Source organism: Vulpes lagopus, chromosome 7, assembly GCF_018345385.1.
Source record: "Vulpes lagopus strain Blue_001 chromosome 7, ASM1834538v1, whole genome shotgun sequence".
Taxonomy (NCBI): domain Eukaryota; kingdom Metazoa; phylum Chordata; class Mammalia; order Carnivora; family Canidae; genus Vulpes; species Vulpes lagopus.
This window is the reverse complement of record NC_054830.1, coordinates 131,025,943-131,033,352: the sequence shown is the minus strand read 5'-3', so window position 1 is coordinate 131,033,352 and position 7,410 is coordinate 131,025,943.

Genomic DNA, 7,410 nt, shown 5'->3' with positions numbered 1-7,410 from the left:
CAAACGACATATCAGATAAAGGGCTAGTTTCCAAAATCTATAAAGAACTTATTAAACTCAACACCAAAGAAACAAACAATCCAATCATGAAATGGGCAAAAGACATGAAGAGAAATCTCACAGAGGAAGACATGGACATGGCCAACATGCACATGAGAAAATGCTCTGCATCACTTGCCATCAGGGAAATACAAATCAAAACCACAATGACATACCACCTCACACCAGTGAGAATGGGGAAAATTAACAAGGCAGGAAACCACAAATGTTGGAGAGGATGCGGAGAAAAGGGAACCATCTTACACTGTTGGTGGGAATGTGAACTGGTGCAGCCACTCTGGAAAACTGTGTGGAGGTTCCTCAAAGAGTTAAAAATAGACCTGCCCTACGACCCAGCAATTGCACTGTTGGGGATTTACCCCAAAGATGCAGATGCAATGAAACGCCGGGACACCTGCACCCCAATGTTTCTAGCAGCAATGTCCATAATAGCCAAACTGTGGAAGGGGCCTCGGTGTCCATTGAAAGATGAATGGATAAAGAAGATGTGGTTTATGTATACAATGGAATATTACTCAGCAATTAGAAACGACAAATACCCACCATTTGCTTCAACGTGGATGGAACTGGAGGGTATTATGCTGAGTGAAATAAGTCAATCGGAGAAGGACAAGCAGTGTATGTTCTCATTCATTTGGGGAATATAAATAATAGTGAAAGGGAATATAAAGGAAGGGAGAAGAAATGTGTGGGAAATATCAGGAAGGGAGACAGAACATAAAGACTCCTAACTCGGGGAAATGAACTAAGGGTGGTGGAAGGGGGGAGGAGGGCGGGTGTTGGAGGGGAATGGGTGACGGGCACTGAGGTGGACACTTGACGGGATGAGCACTGGGTGTTTTTCTGTATGTTGGTAAATATAACACCAATAAAAATTAATTTAAAAAAATAATAATATGGCAACTGATACACATAGCCCCTGAATATGGGTGTATAGTGGCATGATGAAAGGATTATAAATATATTATCACACTGCTTAATAAGAAGCTTCACAAGAATTTTAAAACTAAAAGCTATGTGACATAAAGACAAACTTTTAGTATGATAATTTAGAAATATTAAAAAAAAGAAATATTAAATGATTCAAAAAGATATGAATGTTACAGAAGGATAGTGTATAACACATATTCTATAATTGAAAATTGTACATATAATTTTGCCTTTTGTCAAATAAATAAAATTAATTAATGTTTAAAAAAAAATTCTATGGGCTTCACCTTCAAAATGTATCTGAAAACTGTCACCCTCTGCCACCTCCTTGAATTCTACCCTGGTCCAAGTGCCATTATTTCTCATCTGACTTACTATGTCAGCATCACTATGAACCTTACAAAACAGCCACAGTGGTTCTATGAAACCTTAGGGTGGATTATATCTCCCCTCTGCTCAAAGTCTGACCATCTTACACTGACCTACTGGGCCCTAGGCAGTGTGGGCCCCATTCCCTCTGGCAAGCTCTCTCTAGCTTTATCCTTGGCTCTCTCTTCCCAAGAATACTGTCCCCTCTGCCCAAAACACTTTATATCTGTGGCCAGAATCCCACAGGGCTGGATGATGCCCTTTCCCTCACCAATTCTGTGTGCATCCCCATATAGTGCTTGATATTTCTGGGGACTCTCAGGAAATGAATGTAGGTCTCTTGGGAGCAGTGTGAATGAGTGATAGAGGGATGGAGGGGAGATTTTAGGTCCAGTGTGTTAAAAAAGATCTTCGTAGAAGACATATTTCAAGAGATTATTTCACAAACCCCTCCAGAACTCCTGTGATAGAAACTATAGAAGCCAGCTCCTGCCAAGGTCTTCTCACACCTTACTCCCATTTCATCTTTAGTCTCAATGATCAAGAATCAATCTCATCCCAAAATTCCTTCATTACATAGAGTGACAAGTTTGTATCCTCTGTACTTTCTGCAGTGTGATGCTGTCAGCATAATGTTCTGGCAATTTTTCTTTGAGATTTTACACTTTGATACTTGTATGCAAAGTACAATGGCAAGAAGGCAAAAAAGTCTTATGTTCTTAATAACATAAGATACACAGAAATGGAGCTTGTGTTCCAGTGAGTAATTAGTGCCAGAAATGTTGAACTTACTTTACTGGTAGCTCTGAGGGTACAGATAATAAAGCGAACTCCAGAGAGAGAAAAAATCTTGCCCAAGGTAGATTGGGTAGATTGCCCAAGGTAGATACATTTCCTGTATGCCAGACTCTGCCATCATGTACACATTTCAGTGCACAAATGAGTTCTGAATTGGTTCCTCCTCCTCACTCATTTTCAACATACAACTCAAAATAAAGACTGTCCTTATCAACCCTAGGGAGAGTATAACTAATGCATCTGTCGGCCTTCATTCCATGGAAACTGTGGAATTGAGGGGAAAGATTCATCATGCAACTGGTCATGTACCATCTATTACCCTGGCATTTTCCATCCAAATAATTTTCTGATTACTCAACTCACATCCTTGCCCCAACCTGTCAGAGATGCCCAATGAGTACACAGGAAGAGGATGAACCACAGAAGAGCCTGAGCTTGCAGAGGAAGGGGAAGATCAAGACAGGAATCCTCAGAAGTATAGGCATGCCTATACTCCCTATCTCCCCAGCACCTTCCTGAGGGTACTTGTTACCTCCCTGTTCCTCAGACTGTAAATGAGTGGGTTGAGAATTGGAGTGAGGATTGTGTAGAAGATGGAGGTGGCTCAGTCGCTCACTGGTGTCCTACTGGAGGTCCTCTGTATGTAGCTAAACATGGCTACTCCATAGTACAGGCCCCCCACAGCCACAGGGGAAGAGCAAGTGGTCAGAGCCTTCTGTTTACCATCTGTGGAAGGCAACCTAATGACAACTGTGAGGACTCAGGCATAGGAAACCACAAGGACCTCAAGGGGCAGCAGCAGCATGACTACACAGCAAGCATACATGAGATCGTCAAAGAGCAAGGTGTCAGCGCAGGAGAGACTCAGCAGAGCAGGGACCTAACAGAAGAAGTGATCCATTTCCAGAGAACCACAGTAGGGGCTTATCATGTCATCTGCGAAGGGGAGAGCTTGACTTCCTCTTTGACAATTTGAATGCCTTTTATTTCTTTTTGTTGTCTGATTCCAGAGCTAGAACATCTAGTACTATGCTGAACAGCAGTGGTGAGAGTGGACATCCCTGTCTTGTTCCTGATCTTAGGGGAAAGGCTCCCAGTGTTTCCCACTGAGAATGATATTTGCTGTGGGCTTTTCGTAGATGGCTTTTAAGATGCTGAAGAATGTTCCCTCTATCCCTACACTCTGAAGAGTTTTGATCAGGAATGGATGCTGAATTTTGTCAAAGCTTTCTCTGAATCTATTGAGAGGATCATATGGTTCTTGTTTTTACTCTTGTTGATATGATTTGTCACTTGATTGCTTTATGAGTGTTGAACCAGCCTTGCATCCCGGGGATAAATCCTACTTGGTCATGGTGAATAATCTGCTTAGTGTATTGTTGGATCCCATTGGCTAGTATCTTGTTGAGAATTTTTGCATCTGTGTTAATCAGGGATATTGGTCTATAATTCTCCTTTTTGGTGGAGTCTTTGTCTGGTTTTGGAATAAAGGTGATGCTGGCCTCACAGAATGACTTTGGAAGTTTTCTGTCCCTTTCTATCTTTTGGAACAGCTTTAGTAGAATAGATATTATTTCTTCTTTAAACGTTTGCTGGAATTTCCTGGGAAGCCATCTGGCCCTGAACTTTTGTGTCTTGGAGGTTTTTGATGACTGCATCAATTTCCTCCCTCGCTATTGGCCTGTTCATGTTTTCTGTTTCTTCCTGTTCCAGTTTTGGTCATTCATGGTATTCCAGAAATGTGTCCATTTCTTCTAGATTGCCCAATTTATTGGTGTATAGCTGCTCATAATGTTTTTTTAAATCATTTGTATTTCCTTGGTATTCATGATCTCTCTTTCATTCGTGATTTTATTGATTTGAGTCTTTGCTCTTTTCTTTTTAATAATGCTGGTGAATGGTTTATCTATCTTACTAATTCTTTCAAAGAAGCAACTCCTGGGTTTTTTTCATCTGTTCTACAGTTCTTATGGTTTCTCTTTCATTGAGTTCTGCTCAAATCTTTATCAACTCTCTTCTTCTGCTTGGTGTAGGTTTTATTTGCTGTTCCTTCTTTGTTCCGTAGGTGCGAGGTTAGCTTGTGTATTTAAGTTTTTTCCAATTTTTTGAGGGAGGCCTGTATTGTGTTGTACTGCCCTCTTAGGACTGCTTTTGCTCTATCCCAAAGATTTCAAACGGTTGTGTATTCATTTTCATTAGTTTATATGAATCTTTTTAATTCTTCTCTAATTTCTTGGTTGACGCATTCATCTTTTATCAGAATGCTCTTTAACCTCCACATGTTTGAGTTTCTTCCAAATTTCTTCTTGTGACTGAGTTCAAGTTTCAAAGCATTATGGTCTGAAAATATGCAAGGGACAATACCAGTCTTTTGGTATTGGTTGAGACCTGATTTGTGACCCAGTATGTGGTCACAAATGTGGTTCTGGAGAAGGTTCCATGTGCACTTGAGAAGAATGTGTAGATGGGTTCAGATGCTAAGTTCTGTCTATATCTGTGAAATCCATCTGGTCCAGGGAATCATTTAAAGCTCTTGTTTCTTTGATTTTGTGCTTAGAAGTTCTGTCATTTGCAGAAAGCACCATGTTGAAGTCTCCTACTATTAGGGTACTATTATCTAACTATGTCTTTATTTTGGTTATTAATTGATTGGTATACTTGGCTGCTTCCACAGTACGGGCATATATATTCATGATTGGTTAGGTCCTCTTGTTGGATAGACCCTTTAAGTATGATATACTGTCCCTCTTCATCTCTTACTACAGTTTTTGGGATAACCTTTATCTGATATGAGGATTGCTACCCCTCCTTTCTTTTGAGGACCATTTGAATGGTAAATGTTCTACAACCTTTCATTTTCAGGCTGGAGGTGTCCTTAAGTCTAAAATGAATCTCTTGTAGACAGCAAATAGATGGGTCTTGCTTTTTTATCTAGTCTGAAACCCTGCATATTTTGAACCGATCATTTAGCCCAGTCACCTTCAGAGTTACAATAGAAAGATATGAATTCAGTGTCATCCTAATATCTATTCAGTCCCCGTTTTTGTGTATTATTTCTTTGGGCTTCCTCTTTTTTTTAACATGGTCCCCTTTATATTTCCTTCAGAGCTAGTTTGGTGATCACATATTCTTTAACTTTATGCCTGTCTTGGAAGCTTTTTATCTTTCCTATTCTGAATAAGATCCTTGCTGGATAAAGTATTTTGGGTTGCATGTTCTTCTCATTTAGGACCCTGAATATATCCTGCCAGCCCTTTCTGGCCTGCCAGGTCTCTGTGGAGAGGTCTGCTATTAATCTAATGTTTCTCCCCATATAAGTTTGGGATTTCTTGTCTCTTGCTGCTTTAAGAATTTTCTCTTTATCATTGGAATTTGCACATTTCACTATTAAATGTCAGGGTGTTGAATGGTTTTTAATGATTTTAGGGAGGGATCTCTCTATCTCCTGGATCTGAATGCCTGTTTCCCTCCCCAAATTAGGGAAGTTCTCAGCTATGATTTCTTCAAATATGTTTTCTCGTCCTCTGTCCCTCTTGGCATCCTTGGGAACCTCAATTAAATGTAAATTTTTCCTTCTGAGGCTGTCATTTATTTCCCCTAACCTTTCCTCATGGTTTTTTAGCTGTTTTTCTCTTTTTTCCTCAGCTTCCTTCCTTGCCATCAACTTGTCTTCTATGTCACTTACTCTTTCTTCTCCCTCATTAACATTCGCCGTTAGGACCTCCAGTTTGGATTGCATCTCATTTAATTGATTTTTAATTTTAGCCTGATTAGATCTAAATTCTGCAGTCATGAAGTCTCTTGAGTCCTTTATGCTTTTTTCCAGAGCCACCAGTAGCTTTATAATTGTGCTTCTGAATTGGCTTTTTAACATTGAATTGTAATCCAAATTCTGTAATTCTGTGGCAGAGACTACTGAATCTTTTGTGGTGAGTTCTTCCTTCTAGTCATTTTGTTCAGTGCAGAGTGGCTGTATGAGTGGGAAGAGTCAAGAATATCAACCATGATCTATGTGAATTTCGCCCTAGAGGATTCTGATGAGTTCAAAGACTATAAAATTAAAACAAAGATTAGAACAAAAAACAAAAGGACCACTAAAGTGAAAAACAAAATTTAAAACCAAGTAGTAAAAAATAAAAGGCCAAGAATCCCAAAGAAGAAGAGAGAAAAAAAGGAGAAGAAATAAAAGGGGAGGACTGGGAGATGGTGGTGGTGACAAAGCATAGTGGAGGGAGAATGTAGCCTACCTGAGTGGTTCTAGAGGGTGAGTATGGTTCTGCGTATATTAAGTTCTATATGTTAGAAGATGCTCAGTCCAATATTTACATAAACCAGAAATACTTGTAGAAGGCCCCAACATTGACCACCAAAACATAAATGAGATAAAAGTGGGGGCAGAATGGGATTGAGCAATGTCACAGAATAAACCAGCATGGTATACCACTTGGTTCCGGGTACATACTGGTCATGTTTTAGAATGTATTAACTTTCGCCACTGTAGAACAAAATGAAGCAGAGAAAACAAAACAAGAACAAAACAAAACAAAACAAAAAACATATCTTGTATATCTCCCAAAATTAAGTTGAGTGTGTTGAAGGGAATCTAGAAGTGGAACATATATCTAGAACCTGTAATTGTAGAAATATGAGAGTCAAAAAGGGAGAATCTTGAAAATGAACAGGTGGTAAAATATTGTAGTTAAGGTGGGAAAAGAGAAAAAAATTTGAAATTTACAGTCTGATATAAAAACGAGTTATGATGGAAAAAGGAAGAAAAAATGGGAGGGGTACCCTCTGGTTCCATATACTGTAAATCCCTCAACTTCCCCTGGAAGTTTCCAGCCCTTCTTGGTCAAGATCTTGCTCTTCCCCTGTCCTCCCAGCTGGTCTTCTGGGGGGAAGGGCCTGCTTTGCTGATTCTCAGGTGTGTGCACCTGGGAGAGCTGCCCCGCCCCCTCCTGGGTGCCGGGCTCAGTGGGGGCTGTTTACCCCGTGAGGCCCCTGTTCCCTGACAGCCCTGCCCCCCACCCGCCAGGCACAAGGTGAAACAAGGAGGAACAACAACACTGAGGGTGGCCAGGTCTCCAGCTCTGGAGTAAGCTCCCCGCAGTAACTACCACAGTCCCCCAGTTCGCACTGGCCTAGGTGCTCCGGGGGCGGGGGGCACTGATCTGCACAGCTTGGGGGTGCCCTGTGGCAGGAAAGTCCTCGTTATCCTGTGCCCTCCCCGCCTCCACCTGTCCCGGGGAGAGT